This window comes from Sturnira hondurensis, unplaced genomic scaffold (assembly GCF_014824575.4).
Source record: "Sturnira hondurensis isolate 20B ecotype Veracruz unplaced genomic scaffold, ASM1482457v3 Scaffold0019835, whole genome shotgun sequence".
Taxonomy (NCBI): Eukaryota; Metazoa; Chordata; class Mammalia; order Chiroptera; family Phyllostomidae; genus Sturnira; species Sturnira hondurensis.
In genome coordinates, this window is record NW_028092466.1 from 1,090,242 (window position 1) to 1,109,846 (window position 19,605).

Here is a 19,605-nt window from a genome sequence, read left to right on the forward strand (position 1 = left end):
TAGCTCTGCCATGTATTAAATCTACAATAATTAACTTCATAGAACTGGTCTAATTAGGAAGGACTAATTAGGAGGACCACCAGCAATAGAATCACATACTACTAAGAATATAGTATAACTAAAAGTAGGATTTCAAGCTGAGAATTATAAATTTGAAAAAAAGTAAATTTGAATCCATACCTTGAATTTTAAATTAGAATAAGTTCCAAATGAATCAAAGATTTATTTTAGTGTAAAAGAAAAAGTAGTAAAATATAAGATGAACTCATTCTTTCTAAGGATGACACAAAGTTGATAAAGAAAAGTGTTTTTACAAAGTTCCTCTTAGCTAAACACACACACACAATAAGCAAAATTGGAAGACGTGCAACTTGCTGGAAATATGTTTCAACTAAACACAGATAAAGAGATAATTTCACTAATAAAGATTTTCTACAAATCAAGAAGAAAAAGACTAATACCCTAATAGGAAAATGGGCCAAGGATATCAAAGAGACAGATTGCGGAAAAAAAATGTCAATTTTAAAATGCAAAGTCATTCAGCCTCATTTGAAAGAAATGCAACTTAAACCACATTGAAATAGCATTTTTCAACAATCTAACAAGTAAATTTTAATAACACAATACGTTGATGAGTGTGAGGAACTGGCATTCTATTTTGTTTGTTTGGTTTTGTTTTTGTTTTTTAATCACTGAGGACATTTTTTTCATTGCTTTTAGAGAGGAAAGGAGAAAGAGAAACTTGGATGTGAGAGAGAAACATCTGTTGGTTGCCTCCCATACATGCCCAGACCCATAGATGAAACCCACAATCTAAGTATATTCCCTGACCAGGAATCAAATCTGCAACTTTTTGGTGAAGGGAAAATGCTCTAACCAACTAAGCCATACTGGCCAGGGTGGAAACTGGCATTCTTATACATTACTAGTGGGAATGCATATTTGTACAACTCGGTGAAGGATAACTTAGCTATGGCTATCAAAATTACAAATGTATATGCCCTTTAATCCAGAATTATACTTCTAACAGTTTATTTCTACAGATACTCTTGCATGTTTGCAAAATGATATGTGTATAGGTTATTGTTGATAGCATTTTTACAGCAAAATAGCAAATCAACCTAAATGTCCTTTAGTAGGAGAATGATTACATAAGTACCGAGGGAGCACTACTACGCAGCTGTGAAAATGAGGGAACTCTTTAGGTAGTGATATGGAATGATTGCCGACATATATTTTTAGGTAAAAAAGAAAAAGCCAGATGAAGAACACCATGGTTAGTATACTCCTATTTGTATGAAAGAGGGAAAATGTATCCATATTTTGCTGTGTATAATGTGTACTTTTTGCCCAAATTTTTGAGGGAAAAACAAGGATGCACATTATACATGGGTTGTATTAGGTACTTAAAAAACCAGCTTTGCCTGTGCTTGATCTCTTCAAAGCCCATATTATAAAAAAATGCAAAAGCAATCACAGCAGACTTGAAACCCCAACTTGTTGTGATACCTGGTAGGTAAACCAGCCAACTGCAACCTCTTGATGCATCAGTATAAAAGTCCTTCAAGGCCGGAATGAAGAAAGAGCAGACATGGTGGATGTAGTCAGCTGGTTGTGGAGGGCCTCCACCCACAGGGCCCCCCCCACCCCCACCCCCGCAGCTGCCACAGATGAGAATAAGTCTACCAAGACAGGATCTGCTTAGGGAGGAAAGGTGGCCCATCTTTCCAAGGAGAATGGCCAGGAGCCTGTTCCTCAATGGGCTTTTATTGGGTTTAATTTGCATAAGAATACAGGGCATATATGTAAAGCTCATGCTCAAACAATAGATAACATTCAAAGAACTATGAGGGCTTATTTTGAGTCAGGGTCAAATAGCTAAAGGGCCATAAAACTTTGGGGAAACAAACTCATTCTGTTCTTGGACCCTTATCATTTAAATTGAGGGTATTAGCAAAGTAGGTTTCCTAGGATTTTATGCATTCATTCTTAGGCCTGATTGCCCCAGAAACCTGCCCTTTCCAGCACAGAGCCACACTCACCTCCAGCATTATTTCAGGCTTAAGGCCTTGTTTCAGGCTTAAGCCAGGCAGGGGTAGTAAGGCAGCCAAGAAAGTGGGAGACTTCTTGAGGACAGAATGAGGACTCAGGCTATGTCAAAGCCAAGGGGTGAAGGTCTATCACCCCCTTTTTCTATAGCCCCCCAACTTCTTCCACGAGGGCCCCTTTGTTTGTCTTAGGTCATCTCTCCTTGAGGAATCTTACCTGTGTTTGGCTAACCAGCCATCTGCCTGGGAACAAGAAGGGTGAATTAAAGGGGGCAGAGACAGCACCCCTGCCAGGGAGATAAGCTTTGTTCTTTAGTGGCTTAGGGTCCCAGTTTCTCACTTAGCCTTAGCCATGGGGGTTACAGCTTCTGAAACCAGCCAAGGTGGTTCTCAACAGCTGGTAATGATTTAACATCTACAGGCAGAATCAAGAAAGCATCATTCCCCAGGTGTGTGATTGGATCCTAAGATCATGGAACGGTGTCATGGAGGAAGTGGTTGTGAAATTGTTTAAAACATGTAGCATCAGCAGTGCTATGGGTAGAACTAAGAATGATGAAATTTACTAGGATGAGGAAAGTGACTCTCCAGGAGACATTGGTCATGTAGAAGTTGGAGAAGATGATACCTTTGATATTGACCATGGTGAAGAGTTCTTGGCCTTCTGTGATGTGTAAATATCATATAACTGGTACATAAAAATTTCTTGTACCTTGTATCTGTTCCTGTGTTTTGTAATTATTTATTACATAAAATTTCTCATACTATGATATGTTAAAAATAAATACTGATAATCCTGTATAATACAAAAAAAACCCCAAACATCTAAATATAAATAAATAAATAATTGAATTTAAAAATTAAAATAAAAGATTTTTTCCTGAAAGTTTGGGTTCAAAATGTGGGTGTGCATTATACATGGCAAAAGATGGTATTTAATATACACATGCTTGTTTAAAATATATTTGGAAGAATAGCCCCCAAACCTGAAAGTATTGATTGTCCCAAGGGAGCAAAACTGGGTGACTGGGCAACAGGATTGGGAGAAAGTCCATTCGTCATATGCTCTTTGGTAGTTTATGAATTGTGAGTGTTGTGAATGTAATGCCTAATGAAAAAGGTGAGTATGTAGCTAAATCAAAAATAATGGCTGTCCTTTTGTTTTGCAATGAGCATTCTTATACAATGACAAAATATTTATTACCATATACTTATATTTTTTTAAAATTTTATTTAAAAGTGACTCAAAATTAAATTATTTTTGAAAAGTTTGTTTTGCAAAAACAGATTTTTTTATTAAACCAAAAAATAAATGTAGCAAGTTTCCATCTTCTGCTAAGATTCTACTTGAATAACAAAGAATTATAAGAACATAGATGATAAATCCTATAAGAATTAATCAGCAAACATTCATTACTAAACTGATACAGTAAAATTCATTGATAAAACTTCTTTATTTAAAAATCTTTATTGGTTCTCCTTAAACCTGAGAATAGAGAGTCCTGTTAAGTTGTCCTCCCATTTCTCTCCGTCTATCCTATCCTATTCTCAATAGGTGCTACTATAGAGCTTTCACTCTAATTTTGAACATGTCAAAAGTGGTTTGTGAAGTTTTGTGCTAGAGACTTCCCTGGACAATGCTCCACAGTCGGGTAGACCCAGTTGAAGTTGACAGTGGTCAAATCGAGACATTAATTGAGAATGATCAATGTTATACCATGCAAGAGATGGCTGATATACTCAAAATATCCAAATCAATAGTTATTGGTGAAAATGAAAAATGTGTCTTGTATTTTACAGAAAAAAACAAAGAGACTTTTTTTGGCCAACCCAATATGTTTTTTCAGGTATGTAGAGGAAATCCAAGATCATTCACTGGGGAAGAAGTCTGAATCTCCATTTACAAGCGAATGTAATCCTGAAAACATGTCCCCCATCCATAGTGGGAAGTGGCTAAGATCTGTACAGCTCTAGTGCTCCTATGTTATGAATTTTCCATGGGAGCTACAATTTCAAATGCTATGTTCTCAATATTGGATGGTGAGATATGAATTTTCATTCTAGAAATACAGTTACCATACACCTAGGCTATTGACATTGGCCAATTCCTCAGTATTTCTTTCTTGAGAGTTTCCCAAAATAATGGGGATTGTGAGGATTGAAATGTGTCAATGCCCAGTGCCTAGTGGAGGCCACAGATCGATAAGCAATCTGTGAGTGCACTGTGGGACAAGGGTGATGACAAGATCAGTGCTCTGCCCAGTCTGCCATAGTCAGCCTTGCCTCTTCACCTGAACCCCACAGGCCTTCTGCCCAGCAAAGCCCTTGGTCAGCTCTAATGGGCTCCAAAAGTCAGATTCCATCATTAACCTCTCAGTTCCTTTGCCTTCTAGAGAATATTACTGAGCAATCCTGTTCAAATGCCTTCAGAGGCCAGCTAGTAAAGTACTGTAAATATGTAAAGAAACCTGATTTAAAAGAGGGTCAGAGAATATTGCATGCACCTAAACAGTGTTCCCATTCAAAGTAAGAACTTCTAAAGCTGCACTTACCAAACAAAATACACGCTACCAGTTTCCAACTCCTGATTTGGGGTGTCTGCTTATAGCATCAGAGCGAAGAAGGGATCTTTGGTGAAATTCTGCAGGATTTAATTAATGCATTCTATTCTTAATTCTTGGTAACCAATTTCATCCAAGATGGAGCTTATGTGTTGTGTCTTTGGCACTTGCTGTTTCTTCTGCACATCTCCATGGGCAACTTGAATCTCCATGCAGTGGCTTTTTGTAAGGCTTTTAAAAACAGACTACTGTTGCTGATTAACTTTATTTTCTCTCTATTCGCCTAACATCACATAATAGATTGACTATGTTCTGGAAAAAAATTAAAACTCTGGTTTCTGGTTAATGTCAATCCTCTTCTCTCTTTGTTTCCCAATGTTCAGACCCTTTATACTAATTAGCTGTGACAGATGAGTCACTTGTCTTGCTATCTCCCCAGGGGAAGAAAAAACTTGCTTCTCTTAATGATCTGGGAGACCTTCAGGAGTCACCACATGGTCCTGGAAGCTTCTGTCTGGAGTGAAGAAAGTTCAATACGAAAATCCCAGCACAGACAGAAGCTCAACATGGGCAGAAGCCAGACATCCTTAGCATCAGACCACAGGGACAGATGGGACTTCCCGCTGCTCAGAGCTGCTGGGATTTTTGGCAGTCCTGGCCATTAAGGTGAGGTAAATGTCACAGAGCCAGCAAGGACAAGGTCTTGCTGTCGAAAGTTGGCAGGGTCATCAGCCCAGAAAGGGATTAAGTAACTTAAAGTGAAGGAGGCCCATGTGTGGCAACAAGTGACCATGCAAAGAGTATAGGTCAGTTAAAAAAGGGGTCAAGATGAGGCATTGATGAGGACCAAAGAGGGAGAATTCGGGGTGATAGAAGGTTTAGGGGAGTATGAGGCCTCCTACCAAATCAGTCTAAGACTGTTACCTGAATAGAACTCCCCAGGTATTTAAAAAAATTTTTTATTTCTTGATTTTAGAGAGAGAGAGAGAGAGAAGAGGGACAGAGAGACAGAGAGACACATAGATCTGTTCCATTTATTTATGGATGCATTGGTTGATTCTTGTTTGTACGCTGACCAGAGATCAAACCTGCAACCCTGGTGTGTCTAGATGCTCTAACCAACTGAACTATCAGGCCAGGGCTTAGAACTCCCCATGTTTTAAAGGAGCTCTCTGGTCAGTGAATGAAATCAAGAATCACCTGTGGAGTCAGAAGCTTTCTAGATCAGCACCTAAAGGCTGGAGCTCTTTTTCTGTCATGAATTAGGTTCAAATGGGAGATCAGCATAATAGAGAGTCTTGGCCAGGTGAGATCTCAGCATTCTGTGAATTTCAGGCTCTGTGGCTAGAGACCAAACCCCTCTTCTGGACAGAATCAAGCTGGAGTTTTGGTATCTACTTAGGCAGATATTAAGATCAGAGGCACAGGCTTACTCTAAAGTCATAGAAATAAAATAAAATAAAGATTGGCCTATCACAGAAAACTGCACTTGTGGTAGGTTGGCATCTCTATGAGATGACATTAGCAGTTTTCATTTGGGTTTACTTTTAATCTTGAAAAAATTATTATATTTATTACACTATTGAAAAATGTGTCATGTTACATAACTAAATTCAGTTAGTTGAGACATCATTACCTTTCCAATAGTTACAACTCAGTTTTTTCTTTTCAGATATCTAGATATTATGTTGAAACACTGTAGCAAAAACAATAGGGTAAAATAGCTTTTATGCTCAGATATATTTCTTATTGCCATTCTCTCCACAAATCTCCTATTCTAAAATGAATGGAAAGACTTTACTACATGCCAGACACCATTGTAGGCCTTTTACATATATTATCTCACTTAATTCTCTTAACAGTATTAAGAAGTAAGTGGTTATTGTGCCTCTCAGTTTGCTGACAAGAGAACTGTGGCACAAAGAGTTGGGGAGCTATCGTACTGAAGCGATTGCTGTGCTGAGACTAGAAGTCAGCACTGAAAGCTTGTTCTGTTTTGGCTTCTCCCAAAGGCATCCAGTTGTAGTCAACTGAGTTACTCCCTGTGTTGTGTTGTCACTTTTGGCAACTGACGGCATGTTTATCTCTTGGAGTTTGATTTAATAGACAATTATTTATAATTGTGCATTGTAATGCTTCTCAGATCACTGCCCAAAATATCACTTAAAATGTTTAAAAATTATATTTCTAGGCTTTACTCCAAGAATCTGATTAGGTGAGAAGACAAGAAATCTGAGCTTAACATACCCTCTGTATTAGTCTGATGTGCGGCCACATTTGAGAGGCACTGATTTGGAGCACTGGGCTCTACATGTTTTAAATCAAGCACTCCTTAGAAGTTAAAATATTTGGAGACTGGATAGCCATTACTTGTATTTGTATGTATTCATAAATAATATACATGTATTATTTTACCTACAGGTTATGTATTATAAAATGTATGCAAAAAATAAAAGTCAAGAAAAGCTAAGATAAGACTGAAAAATAGTATTTTTAAATATGTATTGAATAAAGCTCCCACTAAAACTATAATGAACAATGAGATTCAATTTTCCTCATTATTTGAGCAAATTTTGGTTTAACACTCTATTATACAGAGATTTTTCAGTCCTGGTTCTAAGTTTAATTTATTTTTGACATTTAGTTTTAATGTGTTATAAGTGAAAAAGAATTTGCAATACCCCCAAATGAAAAAAGTACATCATTGACGGTACATACTCATTTTTCAATGCCATCTGTTAGTTAAGCAGTATTTTTTTAATGAAATGTGGCTACTAAGTCCCTGATGTAAGTGAGAAGCTCTTGCAAACTAATTAAAAGACATGTGGAATTTTAATAATTTTAAATAAAACCAGAGGCATGGATACATGGATCCCACTGACAGATCTCAGAGGTGTAGTGGGTGGGGGGACTGGAATAAATCAGCCCAAGAACATATATGCATGTATATGTAGCCCATGAACACATGGACACACGCAACAATATAGTGAAGGATGGGCAGGAGGGAGGACAGGGGTTGGGAGGAGGGGGCAAAAGCAAGGAGGCAGGGAACATCTGTAATAGTGTTGACAATAAAATTTTTTAAAGAATTTTAACCAGGAAACTTAAAAAGCATTGAAACCTTTTTTATGGAACAATTTTATGCATTGATTTTCCTTTATTAGGATCCAAAGAGGCTACCAAACATGTTTAATTATATACAATGAAATTTCATAGAATACCTGTTAGGGTATCATATGACCTTAAACAATGCTGAAAAATTATTTTTGTGTTCTGGAGATAGATACATATATATCATCTGTGTATACATATAATCTATATGGATTTATAATTTGTATATTTTTAATTCTCTTTATATATACTCACATCAATATGAGCATATACTCGTGTATACTTATATACTAGTATAAATATATACATATACATATACATATATATATTTACATATAGTATAGAAAAGCATATATACATATATTTACATACAGTATCTATGTGTTTATACTATATATATATATGCACAATTATAGTTAAGGTGATCTTCATCATAATGACAGTAGATATAAATGCATATTTCTAGTAGACTTTTGTTAGCATTTGGCAGAATGTTTTCCTTTTTAAAAAATCTTTATTGTATTTTTCCATTATTATTTAGTTTCAGCAATCACCACACTGTTATGCCAATCCATGAGTCCTTTTTCCTTTTTGCTCAATCCTTCCACCCCTAACCTCCCTCCCCACCCTGACTAGCTGTCATCCCATTCTCCATCTATGAGTCTAGTAGACTTCTTAACTTTTGAGAATAGTTTGTGTTAGATCTGGTTCAGTTGGCATTGTCATTACTTGCCACTGTTTTTGAAAAAGGGCTCAAACTGCAAGTATGGTACAGCCATTTTCTTGATTTTTACCTTTGCCTGCATTACTATCATGAACTTCAAACTGAGATTACTTTGCAGAAAACCTTTGAAATTACATGCCCATTTGGTTAGGCTTGGTTTAGTTAACACTAGGCAGTGTAATTTATACATCTACTGAATCCAACACTTATCGACTTTCATATGTCCCAATATGTTGCAAGCAGATAACATTATGGGACCTCACTGTCAACTGCTCAATCCCTCTCTTCTCCCCTCACATCGCCTGCGACTGTGACTCATCTGCTCAACGTATAACAAATGAGGGGACGAGTCAGCCCACTATATTTATTCAGTACTGATAGAGCTGGATTTCTCTGTCATCTCTCCTGATCCATAGATTTAGAGGTTTAGAGCAGTCTGCCTACCCATATGATGACTTTTAAACTATTTAAAAATATATTTTATTGATTATACCATTATAGTTGTTCTGTTCCCCCCCTTCATTCCCCTCCACCCTGCACACCCCCTCCCCCACCATTCTCCCCCCCCTTAGTTTATAACCACATGTCTCAAGTTCTTTAGATTCTATATTTCCCCCACTATTCTTGCCCTCCCTCTATCTATTTTCTACCTACCATCTATGCTATTTTCTGTGCCTTCTCCCCCCTTCTCCCCCTCCCACCCCCCTGTTTCTAACCCTCCATGTGTTCTTCATTTCTATGGTTCCACTCCTGATCTAGCTGTCCTCTTGGTTTGCTTTTGTTTTAGGTGTGGTTGTTAATAACTGTGTGTTTGCTGTCCTTTCACTGTTAATATTTTCATCTTCTTTTTATTATATAAGTCCCTTTAGCATTCCATATAATAAGGGCTTGGTGATGATGAACTCTTGAACTTGACCTTATCTGAGAAGCACTTTATCTGTCCTTCCATTCTAAATGAAAGCTTTGCTGGATAAAGCAATCTTGGCTGTAGGTCTTTGGATTTCATGACTTGGAATACTTCTTTCCAGCCCCTTCTTGCCTGTAAGGTCTCTTTTGAGAAATCCGCTGACAGTCTGATGGGAACTCCTTTGTAGGTGACTGTCCCCTTATCCCTTGATGCTTCTAGGATTCTCTCCTTCATTTTAGTCTTGGCTAATGTAATTATGATGTGCCTTGGTGTGTTCCTTCTTGGGTCCACCTTCTTTGGGACTCTCTGAGCTTCCTGGATTTCCTGGAAGTCTATTTTCTTTGCCAGACCGGGGAAGTTCTCCTTTATTATTTGTTCAAATACATTTTCCACTCGTGGCTGTTTCTTTCCCCCTTCTGGTACCCCTATAATTCGGATGTTGGAACATTTAAAGATGTCCTGGAGGTTCCTAAGCCTCTCCTCATTTTTTTTGAATTCTCATTTCTTCATTCCTTTCTGGTTGGATGTTTCGTTCTTCCTTCTGGTCCATTCCATTGATTTGAGTCCCAGTTTCCTTTCCATCACTATTGGTTTCCTGGGTATCTCCCTTCATTTCAATTAGTTTAGCCTTCATATGTTCCTCTAATTTGTGACTATGTTCCTCTAATTTGTGACTATAATTGTTGAGGGCAAGGGGAAACTAGCCAGAGCGTAGCTATAAGGAAGTAAAAGTTGTTTTGCTAACTAATGCAAAGAGGCTCCGGGACACACCGAAGAACAGGGAGTGCCAGAGCAACGGTCAGTCAGGCAGATAGACAATCACTAGGGGGAAAAATTTTAGCCCTGTGCACGAGCTCAACTGACCAATCAAGTATAGGAGCACGAGCCAGTGCACGAGCTCAACTGTCCAATCAGTAAAGGAGCACGAGCCAGTGCACAAGTTAACTCACCAATAATAAGTAACCCTATTGTGCCCCTGAGCCAATTGCTAACCACCACATCTGCTTCTGTATCCAGCTTGCTTGTGTGCCTCTATAAAACCCTGAGCCTGTAAGCATTTGGCGTGACTCTCCTTTGCAGCCCTCGAGGGCACCGTGTCCTTGGACACCCTGAGAGTTCGCCCCTGCGCAGGTTAAACTTGGCCAATAAAGCAACATCTTTGAACCCCTGAAAGTCTCCGACGTTTGTTCTCGCGGTTTTGAATGCAACATTTGGAGGTCCCAGTGAGATTTCCTTTGCAGGGTTTCGGTTCGGAGACCGGACGGGCAGCCTGGGCTGAGTAAGTATCCGCGAGGATCCTCATTTGATTTTGGAAGGTCTAGACCAGTTGACCCTGAGCTGGTAGGTAGGACGCTGCCGGCAGTCCACCCAGGGGCTCCCACAGGAGGGGACGCCCTCGGGAGTTGTGACTAGGTCACATTTGGTATTGTTTTCGTTTTGAGCTTGCTTTCATTTTTGTGCTGCGCTGCGCCTCGACAGTTTGAGAGTGACCGTATGCCTGAGAACCACGGTTCGCTTTTGCGTGGATGTGAAAGATGAGTGTGTGTTTTGGTGACTGGTTTCCTAATTCTTTTGGTTTCAGCTCTCATTTTCGAAATCCCGAAGGTCATCCAGTATATAAAGATGGGCCAGAGAGAATCCGTGCCTGGGACCCCCCCTTGACTGCTTGTTAAAGAATTTTTCTGATTTCCAGAGGCGTGCGAGCGGCTACGGGGGACCGCCGCCGAACCCAGAGTTCCTCTGGACCCTTTGCCAGCTCTAGTGGCCCACTTTTAATGTTGGCTGGCCCATGGAGGGCACCTTCGATCTGCCCACCCTGTTTGCTGTCCGGGCAACGGTTTATAGGGTACCCCACCCAGACCAATATTTGTATATAGATGTCTGGGTGGGCATTGCCACTGAATGCCCAGGTTATATTAGAAGGTGCATGCAGACAAACAGGAGGGGTAGGAGGGCAATATGTGTCACTTCAAAGCCCAGGCCAGGAGGGGGGGAAGAATCTGGCAATAGTCATGCCCCGAGGAAACCACTGGGTAAGCCCAGGCTTTACCCGGTGCTTCCAGGGCAGCCAGAAGACCCACTTGATCCTGTGACTGCACCACCTCCCTACCCTCTCTCAGAAAAACCAGATTCCACCCACCCGGGAGGGGATAAGGTATTAAGTCCATCACATACCCGCGGAGGGACACACTACAGGGAAGGCGCCGTACCCTCGGGCGGGGTGCCGGGCCATCGGCGGGAGATAACGCTGCCTCTGCCAGTTCGTTTCCGCGGGAAGCACCGGCCATTTTGCCCCTGCGAGAGGCGCCTCCAGCCCCCGATGCGCTACCACGCGCTCCTCCCCGGCTAATATATGTACCTTTTCCACTAGTGATTTATATAATTGGAAGCATCAAAACCCCCCATTTTTGGAAAAGCCTCAAGGGTTAATCTCCCTCCTTGAGACCATTTTTAGAACCCACCAGCCCACGTGGGATGACTGTCAGCAAATCCTGCAGACCTTCTTCACATCAGAGGAAAGGGACAGGATTATTAGAGAGGCTGCAAAAGCTGTCATGGGAGAGGAGGGCGGCACAGCAGCGGGGAGGAGGGAGCTAGAAGATATCCTCCCCTCTCAGCCACCTAATTGGGACCCCAATTCCAGTGGGGGAAGGTACCCGCTCCCCCAATATCACCGGGCTCTACTCAGGGGATTAAAAGCGGCAGCTAGGAAGCCCACCAACTTCAGCAAAGTCAGTGAGGTCATACAAGGACGAGAGGAGTCCCCTGCTGCCTTCCTAGAAAGACTTATGGAGGCTTATAGGGTATACACTCCCTAGATCCAGAAGCTCAAGAAAATAGAAGACTTGTCAATATCGCATTTGTAACTCAGGCAGCGTCAGACATTAGAAAGAAATTACAGAAACTAGAAAGCTTTGAGGGAGAGAATATAAGTAAACTCTTAGAGATTGCCCAAAAGGTATACATCAATAGGGATGATCCGGAGGTTGGCAGGGCGAAGGAGGTTGCCAAGATTTTAATTGCTGCATAGAAGCCTTCCCCAAAAGGAAAAGGGGGACAACAAAAGGGCCAGAGGCAGTGGCTGGATAAAAACCAATGTGCCTATTGCAAAGAGAAGGGACACTGGAAGTGAGACTGCCCAAAGTTAAAAGCAGAAGCCCTCAGCCAGAACCAGAGCCCAGAAGTCCTGCTCCAAACCCTAGATTGATGGGGCCAGGGCTCCATCCCTGTAGGCTCCTAGGAGCCCATGGTCACCTTGACAGTCGAAGGCAAGCCAATAGACTTCCTGGTCGACATGGGAGCCACATTTTCAGTTTTAAAGAAACCACAAGGGCAGATCCAAAAGGCCACCACCAAAATAGTGGGGGCAATGGGTAAAGCGGAGGCCTATCCCTGGACAACAGCCAGGATTACTGACTTAGGCCAAGGCACCATCACCCACTCCTTCCTAGTCATTCCAGACTGCCCTTATCCGCTACTTGGAAGAGATTTATTGCAGAAGCTCCAAGCCACCATCACCTTCAGACAAGCGGGGAGCCCCTCAGAGGAGGAGGACCAGGGAGCGGAGATCTGTCTAGAGGTAACCGTGCCTTTATCTGAAGAATACCTACTTGCAACCCTGCCAGAAGGTAAGGAGGAGGGAGTCGGGGTAACAGAGGCACTACCTGCAGAAGTACCCAGGGTATGGGCGGAGATGAATCCTCCGGGACTAGCAGCCCACCAACCGCCAGTGCTAGTTCAGCTGGCTAGTACCGCCAGCCCCATCAGAATCAGACAATACCCTGTTCCTGCAAGAGCCAAACAAGGGATTGCCCAGCACCTGCAGCGGCTATTAGAGGCTGGGATCCTCCGGGAATGCCATTCTGCCTGGAATACCCCATTACTCCCTGTCCAGAAGCCAGGGACCCAAGACTACCTCCCGGTACAGGACTTGCGCGAAGTAAATGCCAGGGTAGAGACTATACACCCCACAGTGCCAAATCCATATACCCTGTTAAGCTCTTTGCCTCCCACGCACACTTATTACTCCGTCCTAGACCTGAAGGACACCTTGTTCTGTATCCCCCTGGCCCCCCAGAGCCAGGAAATATTTGCCTTTGAGTGGAATGACCCAGAAAACGGACTAGTAGGGCAGTTCACGTGGACCAGGCTCCCACAAGGTTTTAAGAACTCCCCCACTACTTTCAACAAGGCCCTCAGTAAAGACTTGCAGGTTTTCCGTTCCTCCCACCCATCGATTGTGCTGCTCCAGTATGTGGATGATATCCTCATAGCTGCCAGGACCAGAGGGGAGTGCGAAGAAGCCACCATAGATTTGCTGCGGGACCTCGAGAGGATGGGATACCGAATCTCCGCCAAGAAAGCCCAGATCGTGACTCAAACTGTAAGTTATTTGGGATATAACTTACAGGGGGGACAGAGGATTCTGACAATTCAGCGGATCCAGACAGTCTTGCAGATTCCTGAGCCCACCACCAAGAGGCAAGTACGGGAGTTCCTGGGGGCAGTTGGCTACTGCCGATTGTGGATATTAGGGTTTGCAGAACTGGCAAAACCACTGCATGAGCTAACCCGAGGCAAGGAAGAGCAGTTTACATGGACAGATAAGGGGAGGCAGGCCTTTCAGGCACTGAAAGAGGCCCTCGGAGCTGCCCCAGCTCTGGCGCTGCCGAATTTGACTAAACCCTTCCAACTGTTCGTGGCAGAGAAGGGAGGGGTAGCTCTAGGAGTACTAAGCCAGGAGCTAGGGCCATGGAAGAGGCCTGTCGCCTACCTCTCCAAGAAACTTGACCCTGTAGCCTCGGGATGGCCGACTTGCCTGAGGGCGCTGGCTGCCACCTCAATATTAGTCAAGGAGGCCAGCAAGTTAACATTAGGGCAAGATACGAGGCAACCATTTTGCAGACAGTGCTGCCAAAGAAGCAGCCACTGGCCCGCCTGAGAACCTCCTCTCGCTAATACCTCAACCAACACTGCCTCCGGATCCTAAATACACCCCTAAAGAAGAACAGGCAGGAATTAAACTAGGAGGGAAAAAGAATCAACGAGGCTGGATAGAGCTCCCAGACTATAGACTCTATCTACCTCAAGGAGTAGTTAGAGAAATAGTAAGGGACATCCATGCCAACACCCACCTAGGGCAGAATAAGTTAGAACAGTTAGTCAAGAAATATTATACAGGACCCAATATCAAGGAGATTATCCATTCTGTTACACTCAGATGCAATATATGTGCACAGGTAAATGCTCAAAATAAGAAGTTACCTCCCCTAGTAAGGTATCGAGGAAAAGCCCCAGGAGAGTTATGGGAGATAGATTTCACTGAGATGCCCACAGGAAAGACAGGATATAAATATCTACTAGTTTTAGTAAATACCTACTCAGGGTGGGTTGAGGCATTCCCCACACGAGGGGAAACAGCCTCTACAGTTTGTAAGTTATTATTAAGAGAAATTATACCAAGGTATGGCCTCCCTTTAGCCATTGGCTCAGATAACAGACCGGCCTTCATTTCCAGGATATCTCAAGAATTAGCCACAAGATTAGGGATTACCTGGAAACTACATTGTATATATAGACCCCAAAGTTCAGGTCAAGTAGAAAGGATGAACAAGACTTTGAAAGAAACCATAATGAAATTAAAGGAGGAGACCAGCGAGAATTGGGTCGAGCTACTCCCTTTCGCCCTTTTCCGTGTAAGATGTACTCCCTATATTAAGACTTGGGCCCCTTATGAACTCCTATTTGGGCAACCTATACCTCTGGTTCCCCGATTGACCAGAGAGGAAATAGAAGCCTCTAACCACAACTTTCTCAAGCCACTGCAGGCTCTACAGAAGATCCGAAGTGAGGTGCGAGCTCTCCAACAGGTTGCCCAGTCGGAGGCAGACAAGGTGCCTGGTCAACCAGAACCTGGGCAGTGGGTGTGGATACTCAACCATCGCAGAGGAAACTTGGAGCCCAGGTGGACTGGCCCCTACCAGGTACTGTCGAGCACCCCGTCCGCTGTCCGGGTAGCTGAGAAACCATATTGGATTCACCTCTCCCACGCCAAGCCGGCACAGGCACCAAGTGAGGAGCCCTGGGAATGGCGAGTCCAGAGAGACCTGGACAAGCCCTTAAAACTCACCTTCTCCAGTATCTAGGAATTTGGCTCCTATGTTGGGCCCCCACCTGTGGACTTGGGTACCAAGAATGGGTATTGATTAGAACCGCTGATGGCACAGTAATTGCCTCTAACTTGACCTGGGGGTTGGGGTGGGAAACACCTATAACCTTAAGGGCTGACTTCTCCAAGCTGTTTGATACTATAGGACCTATCATATTGAATAAGATATTGGCCTTCATCAAAGAAAGAGTAGAAGTAGTTAAACTAATGGTACTTTCCCAGCCCTACACAATCCTACCCACAGATGAAATAGAGTCAAGGGTTTGACCTACTCTCAAGGAAATGGGGGAATGTTGAGGGCAAGGGGGAACTAGCCAGAGAGTAGCTATAAGGAAGTAAAAGTTGTTTTGCTAACTAATGCAAAGAGGCTCCGGGACACACCGAAGAACAGGGTGTGCCAGAGCAACGGTCAGTCAGGCAGATAGACAGTCACTAGGGGGAAAAATTTTAGCCCCGTGCACAAGCTCAACTGACCAATCAAGTAAAGGAGCACAAGCCAGTGCACGAGTTAACTCACCAATAATAAGTAACCCTATTGTGCCCCTGAGCCAATCGCTAACCGCCACATCTGCTTCTGTATCCAGCTTGCTTGCGCGCCTCTATAAAACCCTGAGCCTGTAAGCATTTGGCCCGACTCTCTTTTGCAGCCCTCGCAGGCACCATGTCCTTGGACACCCTGAGAGTTCGCCCCTGCGCAGGTTAAACTTGGCCAATAAAGCAACATCTTTGAACCCCTGAAAGTCTCCGACGTTTGTTCTCGCGGTTTTGAATGCAACATAATCTACCAGTTCTGTGAGCATCCTGATAAATAGTGTCTTGAATTGTGCTTCTGAGAGGCTGGCAATTTCTCGGTCACTTAGAGTTATTGGCTCTGGGACTTTGAGTTCTTCTTGCACCATCTTTTGGGCTGTTCGTGCCTGTCCCATAGCAGGATCAGAGCCCTAAAGTGTTCACTAGAACAGGGCAACTAAGTCGCTGGGTTGTGACATTGTATGTGGGTGCAGGGTCAAAGAGGGACAATGGCTTCCCATCTGCCGCCTGCCGCCGCGGCCCCGGCACCGCAGCCACCACCGTCACCAGGCCCACGCGTTTCGTTCCACTGCACGCGAGTGTGCCACCGCCGTCAGCCCTCCACCACTGGGTTCGCCCCCTGGGGCCTGTGTGGTCCGTCTCACTGTGCCCGAATGTGTGACCGCGGTCATTCTGCCCCACACCCTGACTGGTTGCGGGCTGCCTGTGCGTCTAGGTTGGGGGATCTGTCCTGCCCGACCCAGCTCCGCTGCTGGCTCCACCTCTCTTACCATCCCCCTTGAACGGTTTGTGGTTGTCGGACTCCCGTATAATTCCGTTTTCTGGTATTTGGGTGTGTCCTAGTTCTCCAAACCTTTGTTGTGTTCAAACTCGGTTGTGGGAGAAGGCACAGTGTTTCCACCTATGCCTCCATCTTGGCGGAAGTCCATGACTTTTAAACTTAAAAAAATCATAGATCCATTTGAGGAGCCCCTCTCTGGAAAAATGCTCATACCTACACACATCTGCATTGAGGTCAGATGGTCATTGAAATCCTGAAGCCTATGATTGAAAGCCCGCTGTCCAAAGACAATTTCTGTCCTCAAAAAAGAAAGTTGTTTGATTATTGAAGCATTAAGATTTATCCACAGATCTGTTTAAAGGTATAAACTTTATGACTCTGATTTTTCGAGCCGGGTCCCTTCTTTTGTGATCTCTTGTGCCACCTGTGGGCACTGTAGCAAATCGTTTCCCAGCCCCACCAGAACCTTTTGAACATCTTAAGGATCTCCTTCAGGACATCCACTGTAAAACAAGTGATGTGTTAGAACTTCTAACCAGAAAAACAGAGTTAGCATTTTGTTTAATTCTCTATTCTCAAAATAGTCCACAGAAGACAATGCAGTTTCTTCTTCCATGAGTTACATCACAGTTTGCTCCAATGAAGTCAGTAGGATAAAAATCACAACTTGATGGCAGAAGGGAGATTATTGGGACTGGTTTCTTTTTTTGTCTCTGTTCCCTACCCAGTCTGTGTGGTCAGCATTTTCTTACTATCCTCCACTGATTCTGGTGTTTCCTTAACCTTGAGTCAATCTGAATCTCTTCCCCAACTCAACCTATCTTTTCTAACATCCACTCCTAGGCTTCAAGAACTTTTGGTGAAATAACTGACCTACCACAATCTCATGCAATCTAACTTCATTGTCTGTTAATTTCAATGTCTTGTCATTGTAGATCTACCACAGTAGTTCCCTAAAATGTACATGATCTCTTTCTGCAGCTTCTCCTGATTGCCCTATTCTCTCCTGGGGCATGGTGTTGAAGAGAGAGGTGAAAACACAGGATTCAGAAAAAGCAGAGTTCAAAGTCAGAATTACAATTGAAGGTGGCTGTGGCTTTGAGTTAGGTAATTACCTCTTCTGAATCTCAGTCTTTTTATCTCTACAGTGGAAACAAGGATATTTGCTGTTTTTGACCATCAAGAGGATTAAACTTTTCCTTTCCAAAAAGTGGATATCTTTTAGTTTGTAAAACACACACACACACACTTGACCCTACAGTTTTATTGTTTCCTTCTCTCCATCCTTTCTCCTTCCCCCACCCAACAATGTTATTCTTTCATTTTATGATTTATACATTTTCTTTTTCCTATTTGAATAGTTCAGAGTACTTATGTTGCAATCTTTATTATATTGCTCTATTATCTACAATTCTCGGGGTGCAAGTTCTGTCAATTTTTTTGAAATTGGTGACTGTTCCTTCTGAGGGTTTGTTTTGGTGGGGCTCTTAGTTTTTTACTTTAAGTTTTTTTACTTAGTTTTTCTTCATCGGTGAAAATGTTCTTTCTTTCTTCTTAATCCTCATCTGAGGATATGTTTATTAATTTTAGAGAAAAAAAGAAGGGAGAGTGAGAGAAGGAAGAGAGAGAGAGAGAGAGAGAGACAGACAGACAGACATGGATCCGCTGCCCATTATACATGCCCAAAGACCAGGGATTGACCCACAGCCTAGGTATGTGCCTTGATCAGGTATTGAACCCTCAACCTTTTGATGTATGGGATGATGCTCCAACCAGTTGTGCCACCCAGCCAGGGAGGAGAATGTTTTCTATAGGTGTCCAATAAAGCCTAGATTGTAGGTGTGCCTAATAGCCTTGTTATTAAAAAATCAACCTATTCTCTGCTCAAGGATACTCTTCAGTAGTTGCTCTCTTCCTTCCCTGCAATACGACTTTTTCCTCCCTACTGAATCATTCCAAGTAATATAAAAACATGCTATAATAGCCTCTACTTTGTCTTGTTTAGATATTCCCCTTTACAGCAAAACTTCTTGTATAACTCCTCTACATTTGTTGCTTCAATTCTTCTCCTCCCATTCTCTATTGAACTTGCTCCGTTTAGACTTTTTCTTTTTCCAGCTATTCTCATCAAAGTCACTAATGTTTCCTCTCTTGCTAAAACTAATACCACATACATAACTTTGATTTGAGCCTGCAGCCTCTGCTGATGACTGTGTGGCTCAGTGCAGGATGGCCTGGAAATGGCCAAGCCCGGAAATTTAGAAACCGCAAGGATGCGGCTGCTACCTCGGTTAGAAACAATATGCAAAGGAGGCAGAGAGGTAGAGACTGGAGAAAGGAAGAGGTGTCTAAGAGGTATGGTGGCCGGGGGAGGGGGCAGGAATCGTAGCCTGCAGGAAAGGGCAGGAGAGTGGAGGGAGGAGGCAGGAATGACATCCCAGTAGAATGAGTGCGTGTAAGGGGTGGAGGGGTCTGATGGAAGCAGACAGAGGAGAGACGAAGGTGGAAAGAGGTTAGCGCACCACAGAACTCCAACCCCGAAAGGGAGAAGTGTAAGCAGAATGCCCAGGAAATGCAGCGTTGGTGAGAGTTGGAGAAGCAAGAGGGAGCGAGGTCGGGACAAACCAAACGCCTCCTGAAGGCCAAGTGAGGTAAGAAAGGCAGCAAGGTGGGAGACTTGGGTCAAGAACGGGGGATAATGGCACAGATTTCCAGCTCTGGGAGTGGAACTGGCCGAAGCATCTGTAATAGACAAGGGAATTATCTTTGTGGC